The 27,457-nt window shown below is 40.4% G+C and overlaps 1 protein-coding gene across 1 annotated transcript in view; it reads right to left on the minus strand.

Moving 5' to 3' along the window:
* The window catches only part of HRAS (HRas proto-oncogene, GTPase), an 814,425-nt gene that overhangs the window by 746,806 nt on the left and 40,162 nt on the right, over positions 1-27,457 (minus strand). The window lies entirely within an intron of this gene.

Raw genomic sequence — 27,457 nt, forward strand, 5'->3', positions numbered from 1 at the left:
TAGGACGGAAACTGGAAAACATACTTTCCTCAGAATCATGATGCTTAGATTGTGAAGAAAATACTGGAGATACAACCCTCCTCATGTAATGCCTATTCTTCTGACTTAATATCCATGTCAGAGAGAACCCTTTTCCTTTTCTTGCCTGAGGAAACGGACAGCAAAGTAAAGGCACCAATATTTTTAGGTAATCCCGTTAAATTTTCCCTGTCCACAGAAATATTAATAGAAGACTGGACAGTTTTCTCACTATGTTTCCCTTCCCTGGGCAACACTTAGAAAAGATACAACTCTTAGCAGGGATACTAGTCCCAGAAGTAGGATTCCTATACCTGCTAAGTGAAGAACCTTCACCTTCACCTGCCTCTTCCCCTGAGACATACAAGAGTGGTCTCTCTTGCCCATCAAGAACATCCTTAGAGCCACAGAGGCTATAGCTATCCCCCAAACATTACTGGTTGCATATGCTACACCAAGTGATCCAGAGAAATAGACAAGTAGTCTGAGGAGCAACACGCAGCCACAGCAGAGCCATCCATGAGTGGTAGGTAAAATAACTTAACAGCTTAACATTATTTCCAGGAACAGATATAATTCTGTACTTGGAAAATATCTTCTGCTACCAGTGAAAAACTTGAATGAACAGAGTTTTAAAAAGGTACAAAAAATGTATTCTTAACATCCAAGCTACACAGACAAAACCAAAAATACAAACCTACAGTTCATAGTGTAAACTGCTGCAAAAGCATATTTCTGCCACAAAGTCAGACAGTTGAAAAATGTAAAGATATAAAGCTGATGCTGCAATAAAAGCCTCCTAAAGATAGATGCTACTGCAAAAGTAGCAATGAAATCCAGCTCTGTAACAGACGGGGTTGGAGCCCTGACAGCCACCCATGTAACTAAGGCGCAGTTAGTAGCCCTGGTACTAGATTATTCAGGTGGGCATGACAAAAGTGTGGAGTTCACTCATGCCTCCCAATGGGAGAGGCACATGCACAGACATTACTAACCCTGCTGGAAACCAAGCAGCATGACTTGTGATGCCTTATAACAGAAGATGGGGTTGTTTGCTGGGAGCAGCCTCGAAGTGGATGGACTGCTCAGTAGTCAACCCACTAAACGGCCACTTCTGACTAGCTTACTCACACATTCATGGGGGTAGGGGGAGGTACAAATAGGAAACATCAAATCATCCGGTTGGTAAGTAACCAAATAAATGATAACACAGAGAAAAGTAATACCATGGGTGCGGAGGGTGTGCCAGGACAGCCTGGAGAACCCTTCACTTAAGAGAAAGGCTCTGGACCCAATGGAGAGTGTTCAGCTAGCATTTTCCATACCTACATGTTGCAATGCAACAAGCACATACCTCTCAGTTATAATGAATATGGTAAATTTTCAAAGTTTATACAGGGTGGAAGCATGACTAAGTGGGTAGAGAGGTTGGACCATCAGGCCTGGCAAAGCAGTGAATATCCTCTCCTCACTGGCTGGTGCAAGTAGACTTTTTGCTCAGTGGGGAAGCAGTCTGATGAAAAACCAAAACTGTCATGAAAGAACCAAGTCCATAGCCTTCCATCAATACTTACTGAAATAGCCCCTTTACACATTAATTTCAAAAAAGTGTTTAAGTACTTAACAGGTTTTGTTCCAACAGCAAAAGGAAGGAAAAGATATTCTGTTGCAATGTCAATTATACTAGAGATAACGAGGATGCAGACTACCCAGATGTGACACTCGCAGAAAACAAAATTATTAGACCAGAGGCAAAGGCTGCTAAAGGAGAGCTAAACTTCACAAAGCAAGTTAAGCTGGTCCACCTTACCGGCAGTTGAGAGATTGCTCCCCTCCCCTTACATTTTTTTAAGAATTTTTAGACCTGGACATAGTTCTACAACTGCCCTTCTCTCCTTCTTTGACATCATCAGCTGTGCCCGAGACGCTGGCAACATTTATCTACCCTTCTCCTAGACTTATCAAAGGCCTTCGATACGGTTTCCCACAACCTTCTCTTGTCCAAACTCTCTTCTCAATCTCTCCCCCTCCTCCTTCCAGTTACCTTCCTAATAGACAACAACCCATCAAGTGGAATAGTACCTCTTCCTTCCTTCACACTCCAAACAGGAGTTCCACAAGGCTCAATACTGGGTCCCTTACTTTTTAACATCTTCATTAATAATTTTCATCAGTATATTCCTAATACCAAGCTTGCCCACACCCACACGATTCCACTATAATTTGCTATGCTCACTCTCTCCACAAACTCATACAACTAACACAAGATGCCTTCTCTTGTACAGAGTCTTGGATGCTGAATAATCACCTTGCTCTCAATGCATCCAAAACCAAAATCATGTTCTTTACACCATCTAAAATCACCCCTATCGATAAAAATTCCTTCTCAAGTCAGTCAGAATAAGATTCCCATTGAAAAATAGTCTCCCATACAAAACTTCTAGGTGTTATCATTGATGAACATTTAAAAGTTTGACATTCATATATAAACTAGTATTATTATACCATGACCCCCCCAAAACGTGCACGCTGATTGGCCAGCGTGCCCATTGTAAATCGAGTTATACTAATGGAAAATGGTCCGGTTGCCCGGACTTTTTTCCATTAGTATAACTCGTTTTTTTAAAACACTGTCTCGCTATGTTAAATGGGTTTAACATAGCGAGACAGCTTTAAAATAAGCAACGGAGATCTCCGTTGCTTATTTTAAAGCTGTCTCCATGTTAAACCCATTTAACATAGCGAGACAGTGTTTAAAAGCAACGGAGAAAGCAAGATCTCCGTTGCTTTTTTTTAGTGTTTCGCTATGTTAAATGAGTTTAACATAGCAAAACAGTTTTAAAATAAGCAACGGACATCTCCGTTGCTTATTTTAAAACTGTCTCGCTATGTTAAACTCATTTAACATAGCGAAACACTAAAAAAAAAGCAACAGAGATCTTGCTTTCTCCGTTGCTTTACAACTCTGATGTACTGCGCAGGCGCACAGTACATCAGAACTGCCGCGGATGCCAGACATCTGCGGAAGGGCAGTAAACAGGCATTATACTATGCCATTATTTAAGAAAAGTAATAGTTTCTTTTCTTAAATAATGTCATGGTATAATAGCAATAAACCACTTCTGGGTGTGGGTAATGCTAAATTTACCCACGGTTGGCTTTGTTTGGTCCCTCGGGCTTCGCCCTCAGGACCAAACCACGCCAACCGTGGGTAAATTTAGCATTACCCACACGCAGGCGTGGGTTATTGCTATAAGAAAACACACAAAAAGCTCGGAATGCTGTATTGTCACAGCAGTTATCGCACTCCTTCATCCAAATACATACTCTCTATTTTCTACCTCATCCCCTCTCTTGTATGGCGCACCTCTCTTCACCAACCTCCAATCCTCCATAAAGTCAAAACTGTCATCCTGCTACAATAAAATCTCTAGGTTTGTTACTGGGACCACATTCTCCACGCACCACTGTGATGCACACTCCACTCCTTGAACAGGCTGGAACTCCCCCACTACTTTTCTTACATTCAACTGTTAACTGCTCACAAACTCATTTTCAAATCCTTTAACTGCCCTGCCCTCTCCTCCATACTCACCTTGCATCATCCCGACTGACTACTCAGGTCTACTAACCAGAACCTCCTTGAAGTGTACAAACACTTACGTGCACCTGGACAATTTCTCCTGTCTTTCTCCCTCGCTCGTCTTATGGAATTCACCCCCCCCCACATTTGAATCCCCCAAAACGACTCCACCTTCAAGACCATGCTCCATTCCCATCTTTCTTCTCATTAGGAATGCTCATGCTCTCCACCCCACCTGACTCCCTCTACATCATTTCTGCTCCCCCATCCTTTTTTTTCTCCTTTCTCATAACTCACCCTAGTGACTCCCTTCATTTCCACTCCCTCTCCCTTTTCTCCTTTTCACAACTCACCCTAGTGACTCCCTTCATTTCCACTCCCTCTCCCTTTTTTCCTTTGTCATAACTCACCCTAGTGACCCTCCTCATTTCATTTCCACTCCCTCTCCATTTTCCCCCTTTCTCATAATTCAGTCTATTCTCCTTTCACTGTTCTACTCTCCTCCTCTAATTCTTCCTACCTCTCACCTCATGAGACTGAGTGCATAAATGCCTGCATTACAAATTATACTTGCGTACTTCAAAATACTTGTTTTAATTTCATTCACTGCTCAAATGTTATTATTCTGTCTTCTATATTACTGTGTTTTAGTAGTTTTTGAAAACTGTATTGTACTTGTTAATTTTGTTGATATTAGCTTTGTAATAATTGTATATGGAGCTTTTCTCCCTAGCCTCCATTGAAAATGGGCTCATTTTGGCCCAATGGACTTTCCCGGTTAACAAACTGCAAATAAAAAATAAATAAATAAATTATAACACACTACAACCTAGCCCGCAATGATGCATTCTCCCACCAACTCCTACTATGAATTAAATTTCCCCCACCAACTCCTAACTCAACTGCTCCGTGCTCACTCCATCCTCCACAGACCTACCTTCTGCCCTGCCATCTCATCCCTTCTCTCCTTCTATACTCCCAGTCAATCTGTCTGAAGTTCTAACTTATTACTCCTGGAAGTTTATAAGCCCAAAAGACTACTGGCCAAAATCTACACAGTTACTCTGTTGCCTTAGCTTGGAACGAACTTCCTCAAAGCATCAGATCCATACAAAATACCATCATCTTTTTAAAAAAAAAAGTCCCAAAAAGATGCTTTTCTTACCTCCTGGATTTGTTCCTGCCAAAGCCCAACCTAACTCTCTCTGTGCAGCTCCTCATCACCCTGTCTCTATTATCCCACTTAACTAATTATTTTAAACCACCCTGGCATGTTCTTGCATAATCTTATCTATTTTCTGTCCTTGAATTTCTGCCCATGTACTACCTTCGTCAACCCCACTTTGCTGTATTATTCCATTTCCTTTGCCTATTTGACTCCAGAGCTAGCTAAAATATTCTACTATGCATCATGCTGAGAGGATTTTATCGTATCCATAGTAAAATTACTGTACCATGATATTCTTATTTACCTTTGGTGAACACATTATGGCTTCCAGTTAGAGCTATACATTTCTATATTATGTTCGAGATCTTAATGCTACTCAGTCACCACTGTTTTAGACGCTGTTCGGTTAAACTCTCAGCTAGAGCGTCTTCTGCGTGCAGACATGCGTGAATGGGCGTTCCTTCGTTGAAGGTTGTGCGTCAGGGCTGGCAACTCGGTACGTAAAAATCAACTGCCAATCATTAGCGGACCGGAATTCCGCTGTGGCGACCCCTAACCGGGGAAAAGCCAAAAGAACCAAACAAAATAAAACATACAAGAAAATCCAATATGCGGTTTGGTTACAATAAAGGTGGTCTTCCAAAAATAAACTGTTCGTATCAGCAATGAAGACAAAAAAACAATTTTCAAAAAATGGACCCGTTTATTAACCACAAAAAATAATAAAAAATCAGAACAAAAAAATTAGATTTAGCGCTTTCGTCTCCCACCAGAGACCTCATCAGAATCAATGAGCCAAAAGACCCAACAACAACATTACACTTTAAGCTTTCTGTATTTAATGTTTTGTCTGCTTTGATAATATTTTTTTTGTACGGAACTTTTTCCCCAGGCCTCTGCTGAAAATGGGCTCTTGCTCAGTGGGACTAACCCGGTTAACAAATGTCAAAAAAAATAAGGTCATCAGAATTTGCAAATGCCTAAAAATTAGCAAAATCCTGTTCACAAAGTAGACAAACGGAAAATGTGAAAAACCAAATCTAGGAATAGAAAACAAGAAAGGAAGGCAGGCAGGCAAGGATAAAAGAAAAACTCCCAAGTGTAATACAGAAGTGAAATGCAATGCAACATGCTACATTATATACAACATAAATGATGAAAATGTATCTTTCAGTTCTAGTCCAGTTCAGACCAGTCACTAAAAGGCATTAAAAACTCAAAGTAAATTAAAGCCTTTCCACTTCAGGTGCAAGAGCCCCTGCTTTCAGAGACAGTAAAGGCAATTACAGCATAAATTTTAAAATGATTACCATACCTCTACACAAATTAATTTTGACTGTAATAAAAGCTTTCCTAATGGATCTGTAAATGTGACATTTAAAAAATTATATACCAGGCTTGCAAAGCTATTATGCAAAATATTTGTTTACTATGGAATTACAAACGACGACTGCAGATTCTAACGCATATGTATTTGTATTTACTTTTTAAATTTACAGCCTTTTGTCTGCAAAAGCTACTTTTCAACCACTTCTCATCCCAATCAAACACTTATTCAAGCTCACAGCTCCCATCCCATAACATAACATGGCACCCAAAAACATTCCAACAGTCTTCTTAGTTGACTACAAGCATTCTAAATGGTTAACCTTCCCAACCCTCCCACAAGACAATGGGCAAGTGGGTTATCTAAGGTCTGTGGTGTTAGGATAAAAGTAAATTGTAACAGCAACTATTATGCAGATGGTCATGAGACTTAAATCTCTCCCATTCTTCAATATACAGCTTACACTCTAGATCTGTTGAATAAGTAAGGTGATTAGGCCAGCAACAGCTGCTACTACAGCTCAGTGCAATGACTCCCTAAAGCAGCAACATAGATATAGCTGTCCTTCCTGTCTTCTGTTTCTGGCCTTTTTACTTGCAAACATGGGTCACCTGCACATACTGCTAAGTAACAGCCATAATACATCAAATCTTTGAAAAAACACTTAACTGAACACATTCATCAAAATAAGCTTTACACTCCACTTTCTAAATCAAAGGGGAGTTCAAAATCAATGGAGGAGAGAAAAAAAAAAAAAAAAAAAAAAAAAAAACAGGAGTCTTTTCAAAACTCCTTACACAAAAGTCAAGAGCATAACAATATTTTAAATAAAATAGGTACCAAAAACAATTTTTCCTGTCAACATGTTGACGTCAATGGGACTGCTGGAAGTTTGAAAATATTGCATTTCCACTACATTCAGGAAAGTACATTTAAACTATGTTTTAATTGGTAAGAAACGTGCTGTATTTTAATGAGTTTTCCGTTTCATCTTTATCTGAAATTAAAGTTATTAACTGAAGGCATTGCTTTAAAGTGTATTTTTTACAAGTGGATTCTGTGTGATTTTTACTACCTCCCCTGAATTTCTTCTCAAGCCAGCCACCCTTTTCCTGTGGTGCTTTTAAACCTGGAGGCTTTTGAGCTCCCCACCCCTACTGTATATTTGGCCTTGGAAGCTTCACCCAGTCTCATTTCTGAATACCTAGCCCTGAAAGTTCCTACTAGTCTTGTATTCTCTGCTCATCTTACTGGGTACAGATAATTGAAACTCGGAAGGCCCTCCCTTAGACTTTTACTGTTCTATGAAACTGCCTTAAAGTGTGGGTGTGTTTATTTTTCACTGTTGGTATATCTGCCTTTGAATCACCTTGTAGTTACTTGCAGAACTCTTAGACTTGTTTCTGGTAACTATTCCCTTTTGGCTAACCAAGTGTGTTTTTACATTAAGACTGGGACTCAAATTCTACTGAGAACAGTAAAGTTGCCTGTTCTGTTAGAGTTGGGAAACACATAGGGAGGCTGAAAGAGCGATTGTTTCATAAGCAAGAGGAAGTTTTAGGGATTCAGCTGTTGGTGTTGATCTGTACTTGGGTTCATAGGAGAGTACTAGGCTAATAGCCCTGGAGCCAGCAAAAGCCTAGCCCAAGAATATTCCCAGTCATCCTGTTACTGGACGTTAGTTCCTTGTGCCCCTATCCAGCAAGGCTGTCAAAGTGATCCCTGGGGTGCATTTTCCTGTTACCCATCCACTTGTCAAGATTTTTCTTGACGAGGGCTAGTGAGGTGCTCTGCTTCATATGAATGGGGAGTTTATTCCAGAGTATGGAAAGTCTCTGGTTAGGAACTTGTCCCTCCAACAGGTTCTGTTTACTGTGGTGATGAAGTTGAGGTCTTTGGAGCATGTGGTAAGGAGGGATTAAGACTTTTTCAGATGAAGCATGTCTAGCAACACTGGGTCAGACATGGCTTTGTAGGTCAAGCAGAGATCGCTTCTAAGTAGGCAATATGAGACGGAGTACAGCTGGAGTTTGAGTCTGTCTGTATAGGAGCATGTGTTTGAGTCCTAGGATCCTCTTTGTGAGGAATTTTTGTGGCCTCTCTAGTTGTAGGTGTCTAGTGAGGTACATGCCAAATGGGGCATTGTACTCTATAATGGGTCTAATGAGGGATGAGTAGAGAGGGATTATGACTGCTTTCTTCCTGGATGAGAAACCTTTTGTAATGAGGTGTGCCACATAGGACTTTAACTACTGTGGCAACATGGTTGTCGAAGGAGAGGTTGCTATCTACTGGTGTCCACAGATTTCTTATCACACCTTGTGAGTCGAGAGGGCTACCGTCGATGTGGTAGGTCGTGGGCACTGTGTTTTTCCTAAAGGGGATGACGATGCACTTTTTAGCACTGAGCTTAATACCATGGTTCTGGCACCAGTTGTCAGTGTCTGTGAGGCCTTTTTGTAGGATGTCTACATCAGCTTGAGAATCAATCACAGCTCCCAGTTTACAGTCATCCACAAATTTGGTTAACCAGAGTCCCTTGGAGTTGGCCTAATCTTCAGAGAAGTAGATACCAAACACGAGAGGACCCCGGACACATCCCAGTGGGACTCCACTTGTAACTGCCCAGAAGTCAGATTTGGAGTCCGCTATTTTCACCATGTGGGTTCTGTCCGTGAGCCAGTTGGCAACCCATCTTATCACGTAGAGGTTAATGCCTAGGTAAGTGAGTCCGTCAATGATCCCCAAGTGGGGGATGGTGTTGAAGGCCTTTGCTAGATCGAGGTAGGCTGTATGGACTACCTTGCCTTCATCGACTGCTCTACTGACAGATTCAAATAAGTCTTTAAGGTTGAGCAGACATGATCTGCCCTTCAGTAACCCAAACTGTGAGGAGTTCAGGGTTTGGAGATTCCCTATATCCCTATTTGAGAGGTCCACAATGATGCATTCCACAGCCTTATAGATCAGACTCGTCAGGCTGATGGGGTGGTAGTTTCCAGGGTCAGGAGTAGCTCCTCCTTTGTGGAGTGGAATGACTGTAGCGTTGTGCCATTCAGTGGGAAAAAAGCCTGAAGTGCGGCTGTGGTTGAACAAGGCACTCAGGTGTGGTGCCAGTTCCCTTTGTAATTTGTGTAGAACATAGCCAGGTATATTATCAGGTCCTATGGACGCTGAATTTTTGGCTTTGGATAGTGCAGCTTCTACCTGTGCAGCCTTGATATTAGGGATGCGGCAATCCTCGAGTAATGGGATGGGCCCTTTAGGGAGTGAAGGGGGGGGGATAAAGTTTGCATTAAACCCATCCACCAAGGTGTTGGCAATATCTGTTGGTTCAATATAAGTGGTACTGTTGTGCAGTAGCTCAGAGCACCTCTGCGTATTTATGCAGATTCTTGACATAGCTAAAGAATGCCTTGTGGTTATCTTTAGCATCTGTAGCAAGTTTGTTTTCATAACTAGCTTTGGAGGATTTGATAAAGGATCTCAGTTTTTTGCTGAGACTTGCAAGGGAATCTTTCCAGTCTTGGACTTTACCCTTTTCTGCAACAGTTTTTTCCATCTGTTGTAGAGTCTGTTAATGGCAGGGGATCACCAGATTGGCTTCCTTTTTTTTGGAGGACAGGATCTTGGTTCTGTTTGGTATGGCCTGATCCATGCACTTGTGTAAATGCTCATACAGTGCCTTGGTGTATGATTCAGCAGCCATACATCTATTCCTCATTTACATGGATAATGTGAAGTTAGACACTTCTGCCTTTAGGAGCTCAAAATTGGCTTTGGAGAAGTTCTTCACTGTGGTTTCCTTCATGGGGGGGGGGGGGGAGGAGTGGGATTTGGATATAGACTGTGATTAACTTGTGGTCAGATCTAAGCAGGAAGGAGTTGATAACTGGTGTAGAGCAGCAATCCCCCATGTTTGTAATAACCAGGTCGAGAATGTTTCTACCTCTGGTGGAGGAGAGAATGAGTTGGTTCAGGGTGTTGGAATTAATGAATTCCAAAAACCGTTGGGCAAGAGTTGGAACAAGAGTCATTTTTCCCAGCTAATGGAGGAGGAGTTAAAGTCTCCCAGTATAAGGGTATTAGGTTGAACCTTAATGCTTTCCACAGTATTTAGGAAAGCGGTGTGGGAGTCATGGGACATTGTGGGGGATCTATAGCAGGCTACAACCTGGATTGCAGTTTTATCCAATGTTAGTTGTACCTGTAGCATCTCTGATGCATTATGTTGGGCAACCAGTCTGGGGGTGTGCGTATCCCTTAATGAAGATGGATACGCCACTACCTTTGGTCCAGATTTGGGGACCGAAAGATGCAGGCCATCTCTGACAAAGCATCGAGGTCTGTCGATCATGTCATCCCAAGCAGACAGATACTGGATCCCTTTGAATTACACCAGAAACTTGGCCAATTGTTGAAGTCAATCATTTTCTGCTTGTACTGTGGTATCATTCTAGGTGGCGGTAGGATGCTACTCAGGGCTAGGGTCATACCAGCCTGGGCTACAAGATCCGAGAGCTCCAGTTATCTTTTCATGTAGTCCAGGGAGTTAAATCTTAAGTCATTCACACCAAAACGAACAATGACAGAGTCATATTTGTATTTGTTATGAAGAGATCCAAGCGTGCGTTATGTGGCGAATCCTGGCTAAATATTCAGCGTCCTTATTCAACCTAGTGAGTGGGACGTCAGTGTGCTTTACTACTGAGTCACCTATAACTAGTCTACCGGGTAAAATGTTTTGCCATAGGGGCTTAGGCTGAGTGACGTACTGGTTTATGTGAGCTGTGTGTCTTGGGGTTGTGTTTGGATGAGATGGTTGCTTGCATTTCTGCCTCGGAGGTCTTTGTTGTTTGGGCAGATTTTTTTTGAGAGCCTCCACAAAAATGTGTGTGTTTTGTGTTACAATGTGAAAGGTGTGGCTGTGTGCCATCCGGGGAGCTATTGTGATGCATGTGTTAACTTGAGAGCTATTTTTCCTGTGCTATTACATTAAGAAATTCCATGATCATCCATCGAGTAGTAGGTGTTTACCTGGTCTCTCTGAGTTGGGAAGCACTCCAGGGAACTCAAAGTGTAGTCATTTATTGGCCAGAAGGCAAATAAGTTAGTTTTTAGCTTTTTCCCCCGTCTTCTATTAACAAGTTTGGGCTGTGCTGCTCACTGCACAGTGGCAGTTAGCAGTACCCTGTACATTAACAAATGCTTCATTTTAAAATTTACATACAAAGCTATTATCTAGGACTTTGACCAGCAACACCGAAAAGCTTTGTGTGAAGCTAAGTTTATGGCAGCTAGTTAGCTTGTCAAACAATAACACCAGATCACAGCACTATCCAACATCTAGCCTTAACACTAAACACCACTCAAGTGACCCATGTAAAATCAAAGTTCCTAAACTAGAACAGCCCAACCCTCATACAGGTCCTGGCAACATGGATATGCAATTTTCCTAATGTCTCTGCAGACAGCTTGGTAGATATGGGCATCCTGAGACAATGTAGCAATTATCTCACTTGTACTGTATTAACTTTGTAATCCTTAAAAAAAATATCAGAGTGAGAGAAATATACATGCATAACTTCCTCAGAGACAAGCAGCTCTCTTACAAGCAAGGTTGTCTTGAACACACACATACTACATACTTTACAATCCTTCACACATACTGCTCACCACACACAGTCTATTTACACTGGCATTTAAAAGAAACCTTTCAAAACCTCAAAGACTTCCTAAGCCATCAAACAGCAATACCAAGCCTCAGAAAACACTAAAGCACACACCAAAAGTAAAATCTACCATCACACACAAACCTACACACAATGTGCCCCCAAGAACAAAGTCCATAAGGAAAGCAAACACTTTACCTAGCACTCATCATAGGGGATTTTATTATATGACACACAAATATGTTCCTCTCTCACCAGGCTGGTCAAGGAGAAGATAATTATTTGCCTATCTGGAACTACGATCTGCAATATCACATGCGCACTCAAGTTACTGCACCACAGGTACTAATATGATTCAGTTATACTCCGTGTGGGTGTAAATGACCCAAGACATTCCTCACTGAACTATATGAAGAGACATTATGGATCCCTCTGAATGTGCATCATAGGCAGGTACATAGCTTGCATTAAACAGCATTCTACCTTCATCAAGGATAAACGGAAAATAATTTTAATAACTGTCTTGGTTACAGATGTCACTCCAGGGGGGATCAAATATCAGCATGACAGGACACGGCTAATGGACCACATTGTTTTGCCAAGGATGGTCTACATCTGTCCCCTCCTATGCTTTTGGATATTGGCTAAAACTTCCCCTAAAAAGGCTTTAAGGGAGTAGACAACGTCAAAACGACAGTACTACTAACACAGCAAAATAAGCATCCAAAACAACCTTTACTGCTCAATGCTAAAAGTCTAAACAAGAAACTCCACACCCTACAAACTCTCTTCATGCTGGAGGAGGTAGATATCTGGGCTGTTACCAATATTTGGTTTAAAGCCACACAAAATACTGTAGCAGTGCAAGGCTACAGTGCCTTACACACATTTAGGCCAACAGCAGCAAAGACATGGGCTAAAGGTGGAGGTGTCTCAATCTACATTAACAAACTGGAGCTGTATTTGTTGTTAAAACAGGACGATGCCATGGAGTTCATTCATATCCAAAGTCTATATAGACAAGGTTCCTTACTATGTCCTGGCCAGCTACAGGTCACCTTGAGTAATCCAAAAAGCTTGCAACTCTTACGTAAACATACTAGATGTATTCAAAATCCAAACAAATACCCTATTTATGGGAGAATTTACCTCTCCATAGACTGGGAAATGTACACTGCCTCTAACTCACAGGCACAATGTTTCCTGGACTTCATCAACACAACCCTGGACCAGATACTGCACACTGCAACCACAGGATCAAATATTCTGGACCTAGTACTCGTCAACATGGCAAAAATGTTCACCTTCCCCGTGTCACATTCTCACTGGTCAGGTCAGACCACAAAGTGGTTTCCTTTGAAATAAAAATCCAGCCAGAAAATCCAACTCAACCCATAACAGCTGGAAACTATTCTAAAGCAAACTACATCCTAATAAGTGATAGTTTATCAAAATTCACAGATCCCACAACCCCCAAGAACACAGCTATCTATGCTGAATTATTCACAAAAGTCCCATACAGACATGTAAATGGCTACATTAAAGCTGCTGTGCCTACCAGAAGTAAACCCATATCGAACACAAAAAAAAAATCCAACTGGTGAAACTCTTACATTAACACAGTATATAACAAAAGAAAAAAAGTCATGGACAAAATAAGAAAGAGCGAGTCAGAAACTAAAGCTCTCCGATTCAACTAAACAAAAAGCTAACGGATCTAATAAAGTTCAAAAAGGCCAATTACAAGTTCAGGATACCATCCCAGGCTAAGGACATTCACAAGGCTTTCTTCAGCTTAAAAAGGTAACACTCAGCAGTGTGCAGAACTGGTTGTAAAATGTCACAACCTTCACTGACCATTGTGACACAGCGAATCTACTGGCCGATAAATTTAGCTTTAAACTCACCCCCCCCCCACTACCCCCTGTGAAATCACCCCAACCATCAATAGGAAGCAGTTCCTGGCAGTGCTCGCCAAGGCCAAAAACACTACTTCAATGGACCCCGACATCATCAGTGGCCTCCTAAACAGCCAAAAACATGACCTAATATGACTGTTTTAGGCACTCTTCAATTACAGCCTCAAAAATAGGCTACTTGCCATGTGAATGGAAGGCAGCAATGGCCATCCCTCTGGACAAGCGACTGACTCCAGGAAAGTACTGCAGTGCAAGCTGAACTCACTAAAACAGTAAATGTTTGAATGATCACTGCTACTGTAGCCTTAGCTATACGGGTTATATCCTGCCAAGGATATAACAGCTGACCAGCTTCCAAAGCTTCAGGGCATCTTCCACACACTCAAACTGAGAAGCAGCTCAAATTGAACTGACTAAAAGATAAGTTCAGAAGCAAAGCCTTTCAGAACTTTCCTGCCTAAAGAGAGGGGGAGGCCAAGCCCGGAAAAAACAATGTAAAAAAAATAATAATAAAATGTCCACTAAAAAAAAAAAAAAGGGGAGGGAGCAGCTACTGCAGTAGTGATCAAACATCTACTGTTACTGTAATTTCAACTTACACAACTGTACTATGTTCATCATATTAATCACTGCTGCAGCAGCCTTAGCTATATGGCTAGATTACCATAGCTAACTAAATTTAGTAGATAAAAGAAGAGTCTACGAGCCCCTGGAGAATGGTCCTAGCAAAGCTTGATCTGGACCTATGCAACGAATAGATTTATTATTATCTTATTATCTTATTATATAAAAAACTAAACTATTACTCACAACCAGAGAAAAAGCCTGGGCTCAATACCAGTCCAACAAAACCCAAACCTCCCTTGATTCGTAACAAAGTCAAGAAACAGGTCAAAAAACAAAACATTACAACCCAACAAAAATACCAACAAATACCAACCCAACAAAAATACCAAAACAATCCCAAAAAGTTCTGGGCTTCCATATTAAAAAACCTGTTAAAGGCAGGTCAGCCCAAAACCCCAACACCCAACCATACAAATTCTTCAAACAATATACCACACAATTTAAACATCTACTTTACAAATCTATACTAAACCTAACTCAAACAAATAACAATATTCCTAACTTCCTACACCAGTTCCGGACAATACTTCCTACACCTTTTCCCTCAAAACTGTAAAGAACCATCATCATAAAATAAAACTAGTCAAACTTAGGCCTACTCCTCTCTCTGACAATCTCCCTTCTGAATATTTCAAGCTAACTGCTGACACAATCTCTTACTCAATCTCTATCTTAAATCAATCGCTCCATAACAAAGTCCACTGAACATGTGGGAGAAACAGATAGATGTAGGTTTTGTAAAAAACCTCGTTTCTGGTTGTGCTATACTGATGGCAGACTGACTACATACCGAAAGGCATAATAATGTGGCAAGACTGTTGCACTGCGGATTGTGCAAACATTATGGTACTGAAGTGGCTGAAAAAAACAATGGAAACATGACCCACAAAGCATCATGGAAAATGATGACGTCTACATCACGTGGGCTCACACATTACCAACAGTTCAAAAGGTAGATGGCTAGGAAATTGGATAGAGTGGTCCATGAAAAGGAAGACAAAAGTAGCACTGATCCTTGAAATCGACACACCCAGTGACTACAGCGTCTTGTGTACAGCCAGACACAACATCATAAAATACCAGAATTTCCAGGCAGAAATGGAGGGTAATGTGGAAGAAAGTTACCCAGTCAGTTCCAATAGAACTAGGAGCAATGGGTCTTAAAAAAAAAAGAAGAAGATTCTAAAATTAATTAATATTTAGATAGGTTACCAATGGGTCCCCTTCATCCGCGGTGGTGGTGCTGCGGTAGCGTTGTTGCTTCACAGTAAGACGCTGTCCGGTTCGATTCTCAGCTACAGCCTCTTCTGTGTGGAGACATGCGTGAATGGGCGTACCTTTGTTGAAGGTTGTGCGTCAGGGCTGGTAACTCGGCACGTAAAAATCAACTACCAATCATTAGCGGACCAGAGTTCCGCTGTGGCGACCCCTAACCGGGAAAAGCCGAAAGACACAACAACCACCACCAATGGGTCCCCCTTCATATGAAGGGACTTTCAAAAGTTCGACATTCATATGGCCGAGACCATAAGATCAAACTTCTGAAAGTTCGAACATGTACAGCGGAGATCCTTATACAGCACGGAACCGGGAGATTTCCCTTTTCTGCAATGTATTGCAATCTCAGAGTAGAAATATTTAAGTAGCAGGGGGTGTGGGGGATGCAGGGGGGCCCCCCTGCTAAACACAGTTAGTGAAGTGTTTTTGTGCTTTTTACGTTGTTTAGCAGATGTTTGACATTTCAAACTGTCGATCATAGGGTCTCAGCCATATGAAAGTCGACGTTTTGATGTGTCGAACATTTGAAGTAGACCCGTTACCAATACATGTAAACTCCACACGAATTGCAGGAGGAGTCATTATTGGGCACATTGTGGGTAATGCAAAGAGAACTTCTGGCTGACATCACAGATTGAAACAATACTAATTTTATGAACTTTAACTTAGGAATGGGGTCCATTTCTGTCATGGTATTACAAACCCAAAAGATTTGGAGAAATTAAAAAAAACAAGCATGAATAAGTTATATAAAATTTTATCATAACCATGGACCTTCTCTCTCTCTCTATATATATATATATATATATATATATATATATATATATAGGTTCACTTTATAATCTCGAAATCCTGAAATATCAAATTTCAGAATAGAGATCATAAAGCCGAAACTTTAAAATCCTGAAACACCAGAAGCGCGAATTTCAAAATCACGAATCCTAAACTAACCATACACCACACACATACAGACACCTTCCCCCCTCCCACACACAAACAAACCTACACTACATACCCCCACACCCCCTACTTAAATATACTAACTCCAAGGTCACACTACACAGACAAACACACAGAACACCACCATACAAGCTATATTCCCCTCGCGCACACACATCACAGTAACAAAACACAATGACACACTAAAGCCCCTAACCAAAACCCTTACACAAACTTCCAGCTATCCATTCACAAACCGCAACACCAGAAGCACTACTTCAACATCTCCGGACTTTGGGATTTTGAAATTCACGTCTCTGGGGTTTCGGAATTTTGAGCTTTCAGCTTTATAATCTCTGGATTCTGAAATTCAGAATTTCGGGATTATAAAGTGTTCCCATATTAATACAAACACACACCACTAAATAATGATAGCCATTTAAATTTCAGTCTTCCCATGTTTCAGGAAAGGGATGATAACAGAAAACCTGTTATTCTAGCAACTTTCCAAGATTATACAAGCAATGTTTAAAATGTGTCCCTGGTTTTTGGGCCTTTGCCCCCCCCCTCCTAATAAATGTTGGCTTTTCTCCAGATTTCTTGTGCTCCGTAGTTCTTTAGGGGGAGAGAAGTTTTGTGCTGCTTATGGCAAGTCTGTGTTGTTAGTAACACAACAGGTAGAATACTTGCATTTGATGCAGAAGGCTGTGGGTTCTTCTCCCATAGTATGTAGATGGATTGCCGATACTGTACTGTGTTCTACTTTTAAAGGGGGAGAATGTCCTCTTTGGCGGAGATACCAAATAACTATGAACCCGTTATCAGTTTGCCATCCATTCCCTATTACAATATTACTAGCTTATCTTTTTTTTTTTTACACAGATAATTTATTCCTAAAGGGCAAAAGGTACTTTATTTGTAGATAAAACAATGAAATTTAAAGTTGCCTGCTAGCAGCAACCTCTTCATTAGTTACAGATTTCTTTAATGTGGAATTATTTAGATGACTTTTACTTCTGCAGAGATTAAACATATTTACTGATACTGGTGGATTGTACAAGTTTGAGTAGACTTATGATGGAAATGTTCTGAACTGGGCAGTTTTGTCATTATTGGATCATGCATTTTTGTCTCCTTGCTTACTGGAAAAATTGAAGAAAATATCCAGGAGTAGCCACCAAACCACGATGCAGAAGCCAAAAAGATATTTTATTGAAGACAAAAGCTCAAATCAAATAAACTGTGAAGCGCTTTTCGTTTGATCTGTCAAACTTCCTCAGACAAACAGCAGCAATGATGTCATTTCCTTATATAATTTCAAATTGTCAGCTGATGAACAATCTGATGATGTCATTTCCTTTTCACATATTGGTTATCAGTAGTGCGCCATCTACTGGTTGGTTACCAAAATAACTGGATGTTTTTACAAAATTCATTAAAAAGAGCACAAAAATTCATTTAACAAAATTCTAATAATAATATTCTAAAAAATGTATATAAAATATATTAAAAATCTAATTTTTTAAAAATTTTATATAAGCATTAGTAAAAAATCTAATTACACACAACACTGTGCATCAAACATTGCAAACTTGTAAAGCATAATTATGAATATTAATATATTAATGTATTTTTCCCCTGTGCAACGCTTTAAGTTTTAATACTGGAGTGATAGATGTTCTCTCATTGAGACCTGGCCATGTATCAGATTGTGTCAATATTTGCCATCTTAATTCTTTCAATTCTAATAAAACTGGCCAAGCAGACCTATCACTAATAGTAACATGGTCTATAATGACATCACATATAGAATTAGATATACATACAATTGTAAAAGTAAAGCAATTGTGTATCTTGCCCAGTGCAACCAATGTACAGCATTTTATATAGGCAAAACCGAGAGGATGTTTACTTGTAGGTTGTATGGGCATGATTATGCCATCAAAAAAAGCATTAAACATAATGCTTTAGCCAAGCATATAAAAGAATTTCCTTCTCATTATTTTGGTTTTGCCATTATAGACCATGTTACTATTAGTAATAGGTCTGCTTGGCCAGTTTTATTAGAATTGAAAGAATTAAGATGGCAAATATTGACACAATCGGATACATGGCCAGGTCTCAATGAGAGAACATCTATCACTCCAGTATTAAAACTTAAAGCGTTGCACAGGGGAAAAATACATTAATATATTAATATTAATATTCAGAATTATGCTTTACAAGTTTGCAATGTTTGATGCACAATGTTGTGTGTAATTAGATTTTTTACTAATGCTTATATAAAATTTAAAAAAAATTAGATTTTTAATATATTTTATATACATTTTTTAGAATATTATTATTAGAATTTCGTTAAATTAATTTTTGTGCTCTTTTTAATGAATTTTGTAAAAACATCCAGTTATTTTGGTAACCAACCAGTAGATGGCGCATTACTGCACCAATATGTGAAAAGGAAATGACATCATCAGATTGTTCATCAGCTGACAATTTGAAATTATATAAGGAAATGACATCATTGCTGCTGTTTGTCTGAGGAAGTTTGACATAGATCAAACGAAAAGCGCTTCACAGTTTATTTGATTTGAGCTTTTGTCTTCAATAAAATATCTTTTTGGCTTCTGCATCATGGTTTGGTGGCTACTCCTGGATATTTTCTTCAGTTTGTTATCGTTCATTTTCCAATTACTGGAAAAATGGTTCAAAACAATAAATTTAAAAACACGCTCTAACAAGTGTGCTATATTATAAAAGGAAGATAATTTAATACAATAAGGAAGGTGCATCAAAGAACACATGTATGTTTTGTGTGCAAGGGGACTAGGATTTGAAAACAGCCCAAAGGTAATCTTAATCCGCCACTGGCCACATGCATTTTCTTTGAATGTGGGTTTCAATGCCGCTTCAATGAATGTGACTTTCAAGGGCAGAGGAGTTGTAATGCCAAGTGTGTTTTCACTGTGAGACTGTATTCCTTTGTTTAGCAGATGTCTATTAGGGTTTGCGCTATAAAATGTGAAATAAAAGTTTTAAATGAAATCCAAATAATCATTGTAGAAATAAAGCAGTATGCACATTACAGTGTTTATGGTAAATGGGGCAATGGAATGGCTGCAGGGAGGAAGGCTGTATATGGGGGGGGGGCATTCAGCCATGATTTTTTGACAGGAGAAAGGCGGCAAACTCAAAGACAGCCCAGGGTGTCAAACTCTAGCTACGCCATTGATCAGTAGGCCATGGAGAATGACTTTTGGAGGTCCTAGTAAACTATAAATATTATTTTGCTAAGATTAGAATATTGCCTACCATTAAATGTCCTACTTTTACCACAAAACTCACATACTGCAAGTCACCAATAACAAAATCCTAAGGTTCATCATTTACTACCTTCCCAGTAAACATAATTGATACACATTTCAAAAAAAAGAATGGTTACCATTTATACAGGATCTGGGGGGCCATATTTTGGTGGTCTGTTCTTGTTTGCATTTGAAAGTTGGTTTCCCAAAATTCCATTGGAGTAGGCAGGGTTACATAATTATGTACGCAAGCTTTACGTTAATCAGCATACAGATTTGTACCCATTTTTCATGGGTCTTTGTCCAGATTTTTGACGTTTCCAGGTTGAGAGGTAGGGCCACTATCATACAATACGCTGATGACTCCACACTCATATGTGCAGCCGCCTCCCCTTCTAAACTACAAGAAATAACCCAAAAATCATTTACAGAAGTAGAATCTTGGCTTTCTGATGTTCAGTTAATCCTCAATCCCGATAAAACTAAACGTGTGATGTTCTTGCACAACAAGCCTTCAGACCTCCTGTTCCCCCTCAATGATGCATTCTTCTAATAAACACAAAAATTTAACTTGTTTCACACACTAAGCTTCCTGGTGTTACAATCCATAACAACAACATGAGATTTGCCAAACACATTACCCTAACTATAAAAAAGTTCACATTAAATTAAGCTCTCTCTACATAGTCAACCCCTTCCTCAGACTCCACAAGGCAATCTATTGCCAGAACATAACTAATCCTATTTCTTCTTTATTACTCATCCATTCTCACTAACCTGTACTAAACAGACCTGGCAAAAATACATGCCTGCTACAATAAAACTGCCAGATTCACCACCACCTTTCCTCATATATCCCATCACTATACTGCCCTACGCCAAATAAATTGTCATGAGCTCCCCAGTTCCTTAACATACACCCAAGTCACTATGGCCCATGGCATACTCTACCACCCACACAGGTGTCCTGCACTCCACAACCTACTTCAAACTACAATCCAATACAAGACTGTTTAGATCTTTGACAAATTCCTCTTACAAGTCACAAAACTAACAACTTTTACAGCGATTCTCTTTACTCCAACCACATTGCTAAAACACAGAACTCAATCCCCCAAAACATACATACCACACCAAATCACCTAGTTTAAATTTCTCCTCAAATCTCACCTATCCAATTCTTGGCTCTGCCCCTGCCTTACACCAGACAGATTCCTTCCCCTCCTTCCTGCCATCTTTATAAGCTTTCCTTTACTACACCTTACTGTTGATCTTTACATGCTCAACCTTATAGAAGTCCCTCCTTCCCTTCCAATTCCTCTTCTACACTCTCTCTACATCCCCTATCTATTCCTCTGTGCCTTATCCTTCTCTTTCTTTCTAAACTTCTCTACTACATCCTTCTCTTTCTTTCTAAACTTCTCTACTACATCCTACTCTAAAGTTTACTTCTTTCTTAGTTACCCATACCTATCTTTATCTACTCTCCACCATCTTTCTCTTGTATAGTCAACTGTTCTATCTTTTCTTGAATATCTCTATTTATACCTAGTTATCCTTGTATGTACCACTATATGACTTTATATATTGCAGAACTTGTTATTGTAACAATCTTTATTCTTTTTGGGGCTCCCCCCGGCCCTCCACTGAATAAGGGCCTGTGCCCAGTCACACTTTCCCAGTTAACAAACATTAAATAAATAGTGAGAACAGCAAAAAGTAATAGCCTTAGACAACCATTTGGAAATAGTCCATTTTGACACAGGTTGTCCCTACTTACCTTCACAAGAAATGAACAAGTGATACAAAGATATGAAAGATTTGTTTCTGCCACGACAGTACTGAATTAACAGTAGACATCATTTCTTCCTCATTTTTGGGTTCAAGAAAGAATGGGAAGATGGATAGTTTGGCTTAAAGTAAACCATTTTATTCATAAAAAGGATGAATTCTACAAGAAACCCTGTTCTTGTGGAAAATGAGATAGGGTTGACTTACCATAAGAACTTGCAACTCTGATACCCTTCTTCCAGAGGTCAGAACAATCAGTAAAAAACAGTTTTCCGTGTTAAGAACCTCAAGTCAGTCAGATTAGCTGGTTCAAATGGAGCAAGTTAGCTTCTCCAATACAAAATTAAGAGCCTGATGAGGGGGCCACCAGTTTTATTGGAGGCCTCTTATGCAAAATTCCTTTCATAAACATTTTGACACGAGACCGCATTAAAAGAAGAGGATCTATGGGCAGACATGATGAAATGGCTGATAGAGGAATAAGAAAGGCCAGAGGATAGTAACTCTCACAAATATTGTAAAACCAGAGAACAACTATCCCTGAATGGGTACTGGTTATGTTGTTGGCACCAACCAGAAAATCTTTTCCATTTGCTAATATAGGATTTTCTAGTAGCAGGCTTTCTTGCCTCTATTCGTACCTGCTGCACATCTTCAATAAACATGTGTCTAAAAGGAATTATACAGAGAAAGAGGTTGGCGAAGAAGAAGTGGGATTGTCAAAGAGATGAAGAAAGTAGACAAGAGTATAAAGGAGATAAGGTGCATGGCAAAGAGAGAGGTGGCAAAGGCTAAGGCATATGAAGAGTTGTATAAAAGGTTGGACACTGAGGGAGAAAAGGACCTGTACCGATTGGCTAGACAGAGGGACAGATCTAGTAAAGATGTGCAGCAGGTAAGGATGATAAAAGGATAATGAGGGAAACGTACTCAAAAGCGAGGAGAGTATGTTGAGCAGATGGAAAGAGTGGTTGATGAATAAAGAGAATGAGAGGGAGAGAAGGTTGTATGATGTGCAGATAGTGAATCATGACGTGAAGTGGAATAGCAAGGAAAAGTAAGGATAGCTATGAAGAGGATGAAGAACGGAAAGGCTGTTGGTCCAGATGACATAGCTGTGGAAGCATGGATGTGTTTAGGTGAAATGGCAGTAGAGTTTTTAACTAGATTGTTTAATAAAATCTTGGAAAGTGAGAGGATGCCTGAGGAATGGAGAAAAAGTGTTTTGGTACCGATTTTTAAGAATAAGGGTGATGTGCAGAGCTGTAGTAACTGCAGATGGATTAAACTGATCAGTCACAGCAGGAAGTTATGGGAAAGAGTAGTGGAAGCTAGGTTAAGAAGTGAGGTGATGATTAGTGATCTGCAATATGGTTTCATGCCAGGAAAGAGCACTACAGATGCAATGTTTGCTCTGAGAGTGTTGCTGGAGAAGTACAGAGAAGGTCAGAAGGAGTTGCATTGTGCTTTGTGGATTTAGAGAAAGCATATGACAGGGTGCCTAGAGAGGAGTTGTGGTATTGTACGAGGAAGTCGGGAGTGTCAGAGAAGTATGTAAGAGTGGCACAGGATATGTACGAGGGTAGTGTGACAACGGTAAGGTCTGCGGTGGGAGTGACTGATGCATTTAAGGTGGAGGTGGGATTACATCAAGGGTCAGCTCTGAGCCCTTATTTGCAATGGTGATGAACAGGTTGACAGACGAGATCAGACAGGAGTCCCAGTGGACTATGATGTTTGCAGAGGACATTGTGATCTGTAGTGAGAGTAGGAAACAGGTGGAGACGACCCTGGAGAGGTGGAAATATGCTCTAGAGAGAAGAGGAATGAAGGTTAGCAGGACTAAGACAGAATATATGTGTGTGAATGAGAGGGAGGATAGAGGAATGGTGAGGATGCAGGGAGTAGAGGTGGCGAAGGTGGATGAGTTTTTAAGTACTTGGGATCAACAGTGCAGAGTAATGGCGAGTGTGAAAGAGAGGTGAAGAGGAGAGTACAGGCAGGATGGAGAAGAGTAAGTGATTTGTGACAGACGAGTACCAGTAAGAGTGAAAGGGAAGGTCTACAAGAGGGTAGTGAGACCAGCTATGTTATATGGGTTGGAGACAGTGGCACTGACAAAAAGGCAGGAGTCAGAGCTTGACGTAGCAGAGTTGAAGATGTTAAGATTTGCACTGGGTGTGACGAAGATGGACAGGATTAGGAATAAATATATTAGAGGCTCAGCCCAGGTTGGAAGGTTTGGAGACAAAGCCAGAGAGAGTCAAGATTATGTTGGTTTGGACATGTGTTGAGGAAGGATGCAGAGTATATTGGGAAAAAGATGCTAAGCATGAAGCTGCCAGGTAACAGGAAAAGGAAGAGGCCTAAGATAAGGTTTATGGATGTGGTGAGAGCGGACATGTAGGTGGTTGGTGTGACAGAGCAAGAGGCAGAGGACAGGAAGAAATGGAAACAGTTGATCTGCTGTGGCGACCCCTAACAGGAGGAGAAGGAGGAAGAGGAGGAGGAGGAGGAGGAAGAGGAGGAGGAGGAGGAGGATCACCCAAGCAGTCAATTGACGATTACAGATGTTGGAGTGTATCAACATCCCAGTTCTTGTGGGAGCAGATCTTGTCTGTGAGAAAACAAAGTAATTGCCCCTTGCCATTTCCAAAGTAAGGGAGAACCACGGCTGCCTGGCCCAGAAGGCAGCCACCACAAGGAATATGGAGAATTCTAAATGTTCATAAGTACCTTGGATGTTGGTGGCAAGGGTGAAAACACATGCAAAAAAACATTTCTGTCCAGAGCAAAAGAAAAGGCATCTGTCTGAGGCCTTCTTTCATGGAGTCCTGGAACAGTATCTTGGCAGTTGATTGTTCAGAGAGGAGACAGACGTCTACTTGAGAAACTCCATAGATGGATCAAATCTCGGAACCCCCTCCCGATCTACTTTGCATTCATGAAGGTCTGCCCCAGTCCTGCTCTGCTTGTCTGACACAATTTTGCTCTAAATGAATGCAGGACATCCTTAAAAAGTGAGATTGTGCTGTGAAGCTATACCCCAAGCTAACATGACTAGTCTCCAAATGGGGTATGAACTAATTCCCCCTTGCCTGTTGATGTTATCACACAAATGTGGTATTCTCTATACCAACTTGAAGAGATCCCAGGGACCAAGGATGACTCAGAGTTGAGTGCCTTTATCAGGGCAAGCATCTCCTCAATATTTATGTGCATGTGCCTGCGCTTGGTATTTTCACATCTCCTGCACTTTTATCCATCCTGAAACTGCTCCCAAGCAAGTCTGAAGCATCTGTGCTGACTGACTTGTCTAGAGCAGGGAGAAAGAGAGAGACCTGGAATTAAAGATCTCTGTTGTCGCCACCAAAAGACTTCTCTTCTGACAAATCCCAGTACTGGAATTTAAAAAGATAAAAATGCGTTGATGCCAGGACCAAAGAGATTTTAGATATCACTATCTTTCTCATGAGGATTCTTGCCAGGTATCATGAGAATAACAGATGCCATGACTCAGAAAATCCTGAGGTATTCCCTTGCAGTGACCAAAGTTTGAGTGGAAGCCTTAGAAACGATCTAAATAATCTTTTCTGTGGAAGAAAAGCTCTTTGAACTGACATGTCTAGCTGACATCCCAGAAAATGAAGCAGTCAAGAAAGACTTGTGTACATTTACTGGAATCCCAGCTTATGTACAAGATCTCTCACCTAAAACATACATCCTTGACACTTTGAAAAAGACTCTCCAAAGATAAGCAAATCATCTAAATATGGAAAAATGTGGATGCCCCTGTAGCCTGCAATGAGAAACAATTGGTACTAGACACTTTGTGAACACTCTTGTTGCAGTGGATAGTCCAAGGGGTAAGGCAGGGAAACAGTAATGTAGATTCATACAAACACAACCTCAAAAAAGGTCTGAAGTCTGGGTGAATAGGGATGTGATTAGCATCTTTTAAGTCTATGAATAAACAAAGCAATTCCTGTGGAAACAGTAGAAAAAAAGGTGTTGCGGCGACCTCCAAGGTAGATAAAGTTGATTACAACAATCCAAACCAGTAATCAAGCGTGCTTTCGTCTAAAGTCTAGTGTTACTGGGTAACTTGAAAGAGGAACAAGAGATAACAGGTTGTGAAGTAAAATAATTTTTAATCTGGGCACAGTCACAAAGATTTAGGAAAGAAAGATTTAGAACTGTACTTTTCTCCAAGTATCTTCTTTCTTTGGCACTAGAGCATCACCGAATCAAACCCAATCCCAAATGGGAAGTAAGAACTGACTCCATCACTCTTTAGGACAACATGTGATGAAGAACAGGTGGAAACAGAGTCTGATCTGAAGGATAAGGAATGACCCACTGGAAAAGAGAAATGTCCTCCCACTGCCTTCTGTGACCTTGATGAATAATTTTCAGAACCCATTTGTCTGAAACAATCTGTTGCCAAAGAGACAAAAATGGAGATTCAAACTTTCAGGGGAAAAGGGGGGGGGGGCACAAAGTCTTTTGAATAGTCATTCAGACTTGCACTTTCCTTGGTTTTGGGAGGTTTGAGATTTATTTTTGGAAAACCCTTGCCATTTCTTTTTAAATAGCTATTTAACCAAATTTCATTGAGACTTTTTATTGCAAAATTGGAGGAGAAGATTTAAAATCCCTTGGACAATTTGGAATAAATAAAATAAATAAATAAATAGGGCTGAAAACTCTTGAGAGATTCCCTGGATCAGCTCACCCCTTTCATCACGCATTTTGATCACCTCTGCAACAGAGGAGCCAAAAATCATACCTCTACCACAGGAGAACTTAAATTCTCATTTTTATCATCTGGGAGGTTCTGAGAATGCAGTCATGAAAACCTCCTTAAAATAGTACCAGTGGCCATTGCCCTGGACGAAGTATCAAGAGAGTCATACACATTCTCTGTAAACAATGAGCAGTGACTTGTGTAATTGAAAAAAAATTATATTTTTAGTTATTTAAAGCAGAATTTGCCTACAAGAAACTGCAGATACAACATTCCTCATACTTCTCACAATTTGTCAGAACGTTATATAGGAGCCTGAGAACTCAAAATTAAGTTGTAGAAATATACACTTCCCCCCCCAATATCCATCAATAATTTTCCCCATCTTTATCAGAAAGACCAGGATTGAATTAACCAAGTGCTTAGCAGCACTAGAATCAATTAAAGCTACAGCTGCTGGGTCAGCTTTAGTAATAGTGTATGCAAATTTAAAAGACTGAGGAACTTTATGCATCTCATCTGCCTCTTTTAGGGGCAGCTGGCTGAATACCAGAAAAATTGCAGGCAGCAACACACACAGCCTCAAAAGCAGAAGCTTCTTTACAAGAGACGGAATTAAAACCCTGAGCCAGACCCAGTAAACTAATCCTGTCCAAAGGAATTGGAGCGGCAGAAGATACACACTTAGATTTTGGTTTCTTTTTGAGAGGGAAAATGGGGCCAACTGTGCTTCTAATTGCAGAGGCTGCTTCCCCAAGAATAGGCACAGCATTCTGACATCAGGAAAAATCTTCCCAGTTTCCTCTCCCAGAACAGACAACAGTGGATCTCCCTTGCTCAAAGAGTGGACCCCAACAGCCCCAGAGGACATGGCTAACCCCCAGTCCACAGTGGCTGTAGGTGCTACATCAGAGGATCCAATGTAAAAGAGGAGTGGCCTGAGGTACACAAATAGCCATAGCAGACTCACCCACCTGCAGCTGAAGCAAACTGCTAGTCTGCTGTGGTGGCAAAGGCCATTTGCTTAACTTTTTTCTTTTTGTGGATAAAAGACAGACCATGGGGCAAAGCCAAAAATGGTGCCTC

This window comes from Protopterus annectens, chromosome 17.part0 (genome assembly GCF_019279795.1).
Source record: "Protopterus annectens isolate FY-2018-M chromosome 17.part0, PAN1.0, whole genome shotgun sequence".
Classification (NCBI taxonomy): domain Eukaryota; kingdom Metazoa; phylum Chordata; order Ceratodontiformes; family Protopteridae; genus Protopterus; species Protopterus annectens.